This window comes from Bison bison, unplaced genomic scaffold (genome assembly GCF_000754665.1).
Source record: "Bison bison bison isolate TAMUID 2011002044 unplaced genomic scaffold, Bison_UMD1.0 scf7180017864371, whole genome shotgun sequence".
Classification (NCBI taxonomy): Eukaryota; Metazoa; Chordata; class Mammalia; order Artiodactyla; family Bovidae; genus Bison; species Bison bison.
Genome location: NW_011494943.1, coordinates 10,598,329 through 10,601,165, shown reverse-complemented (window position 1 = coordinate 10,601,165; position 2,837 = coordinate 10,598,329). Strand labels below are relative to the sequence as shown.

Genomic DNA, 2,837 nt, shown 5'->3' with positions numbered 1-2,837 from the left:
CTTTTTTTCTCTCTTTTCTCTCTCTTTTCCTTTTCTTTTTGAAAAAGCCGTTTGAGAGTGATTCTCAGAATATCTGTTAGCTCGTCCCTAGAAAGTAGGCTAGCCTGACCATGGTCGTTGTGGGCTATTGGTGAAAGGTTGGGTGTCTCTTGGAGATGGGGGTCATGGCGGTTACGCTGGCATCTCTGAGCACTCACTGCTCCATGCACATGGATGCGAAGGGATGCCCCACCCTCCGGTTCCCTCCAGCCTGATTTGGGCCTGTCCAGGTTTGGAAGCTGGTGTGGGCAGTCAGGAGGGCCTGGGTATCCCAGTAGGGCTGCACGTGGTGGGGGTGGGGCAGTCCTTCCAGGACAACTATGGGATGCAGGGCCAGGGAGCCACAGGGCCTTTCCGATTAGGCAGCACTCCAGCCCCAGGCTGGTGGTTAGGCAGCTGTGGAGGGCAGGTTGGGATGGATCCTGCAGATGGAGATGGGGCTCAAACTACAGGTAGAAGCAAGAGGCCCGGGCAAGGGAGAAGAGGGATTCATAGACAAGGAATAGGCAGATCCTGACAAACGCATCCTTCGAAGAATCTGTCTCTCATTGTCACAGCTGGATTTATATGCAAAAGCTGAATTTGACAACTTTAGCATCTCCCATAGTAGGGTTTTAATTATCCCTGTGGCTACTATCTAAGAACCACCTGCCTCAGTGCTTCGTCCTGGGGTAACCTCAGAGACATGGACACCTCCTTATTATCCCATTTTTCCAGATGAGGAAACTGAGGCTGGGGGAGGTAAACTACTCCCCTTAGGCCATGGGGACAAACTGGAGCAGTACTTAGTCTGACTCCAAAGTCCACGCTCTTGAGAGCTGTTGTGAGTGTACAGTCCTTGAAGTGGCTCAGTACTGATAGTGTCCAAGGCACCAGGTGGTGGACATTGGCCCCCTGCCCCTGGCCTGGCCACCCAGGTCCCCTCTGAAGCCAGTCAATGCTCACCTTTTCTTGAAACTTCTCCAAGGATATGTCTTATGTGTAGACTTACCACACACACACACCCCTCCCCCACAATTGCATTCTGCCATTTGCAGCATTTTCTGTTTAGCTGAGCAATGTGGCATAGAGTTCTGGTTTCCTTCAGTTCTCATCCCCCCTTTGCTTTTTAATGGGGACCCCACCCTTTACCAGCTTTTGCTGGCAGTCCAACCAGGGCCCGTTCCCAACAAGAATGGGTAGGTTCCCCTGTGTTTGTCAGCCTCCTAAGAAACTAGGAGGTTATTATACCCTGGATCCAAGTGGGAAGGCTGTAAGAAACCAGCAGGTTTTAGAATGAAATGTTGCACCCACACTGGTCACTGTGTTTTGGTAACAACCAGTGGGGTCCTTTATTCCCATCCGTGCTTTCTGCCTGGCGGTGTACTCCTGGTGGCCTGGGTGCAGGCCCTGATCAGCTCAGATGGAGATGGCCCCTGGGCCGGAGGTGTGTGGACTTGGGGCTGGGAGCTCCAGGGCAGAGCCTCCTCATCGCCCACTGGAGCTGGAGTTCGGGGTCTGGGTGTTTGAGGCTTCAGTCCTATTGCAACCACCAGCAGGCCCGCTGCACCCTCCCAAGTGGGCACTCGGGTACCCCCCTCCCCATCACCGTGCACTCAGTGACCCCCTTCCCCCATCCATGCCCCCCTCCCTGTCCTGCTGTCATGGAGCTGGTTCTGCTGTGAGAGGAGGGGAGGAGGCAGAAAGGGTATAGGGCTGGTTCTGCTGTGAGAGGAGGGGAGGAGGCAGAAAGGGGGGTTGAAGGAGAGGGAGGGGGAGGGAAGGAACGGGGGCGTCTTGGGAGTCTGGGGGCCGTGGGCCAGTGAACCAGATGATGCCCCCAGAGATCTAAACCTGGGCAGGGGTCAGATTGCCAGCATCATCATGGCCAGGCCTGGGCTGGGGCTGTGGGGACACGGAGGCATGTAGGCCTGGTCCCATGTCTTCTGAGGAGACAGGCCCATCCATATCCAGTAGATCATCACAGCAGGAGCAGGCTCAGACCCTGTTTGCAGCTTCTGGAGGCTTCCTGGAAGAGGTGGGCCTGGAAGGACAGGTGTGTGTTGGGTTGGGAAGAAGGGATGGGGCAGGGGAAGGTGGAGGAGATGGAGCAGGTGGAGGAGATGAAGCAGACAGGCCTGGAGGGAGGGAGTAGAGGGAATTTGGGTGGGGACAGACAGTGCATGGAGGCATCCGTGTCAAGCGGAGACTGAGGAGGGCCCCTGTGGGAATTCCTGACCCTCAGCTGGACTTTGGAGGGCACAGGGCGGGTGCAGGTAGGGGCCCAGGGGTGCAGAATGACTCCAACTTCCTCACAACTCCATCTCCTGGGCCTCTGACCAGGAGGGGGTGTTATGCGACCTCGACCAGGAGAGTTGCAGCCACCAGCAGTCCCGTCACCAAGGGAGGCCAGCCGCTTGGCAGGAGGGCAGACCCTAAGGAAAGTCAGAGGATTAGTGAACGAGAGAAATGGGAGCATGTCCCTCACCCTAACTCTTTAATGGCAGGCGAAGTGTCCCCAGGCCACCCCCACAAGCTCCCTGGTTTCATCACACACTACCCACCCCTCCCCGCCTTGTTCACCTGCCCCAGCTGCACTGGCCTCCTGGCTTGTGTTCTGTGTGCCCCCTCACAGCCCCTGCCCAGCGAGGCCTGCCCATCCCCAGGCAAGTGCCCCCAAGAGCTGCCACCTTGCCAGCTCCTGGGTGACCTTTGCCCCTGAGATGGGTCAGGGTTGGGGCAAGGATGTGTGTTGGGGAGGCTGAAAGAGGAAGACTCCAGGAAGGAGTCCTCATGTGGCCATGGAGCCTGGAGGTGGC

At 57.0% G+C, this 2,837-nt stretch overlaps 1 protein-coding gene across 1 annotated transcript in view; it reads right to left on the bottom strand.

Annotated features, from left to right (window-relative positions):
• ENPP7 (ectonucleotide pyrophosphatase/phosphodiesterase 7) overlaps positions 1 to 2,837 on the bottom strand; it is an 11,867-nt gene that overhangs the window by 3,067 nt on the left and 5,963 nt on the right. The window lies entirely within an intron of this gene.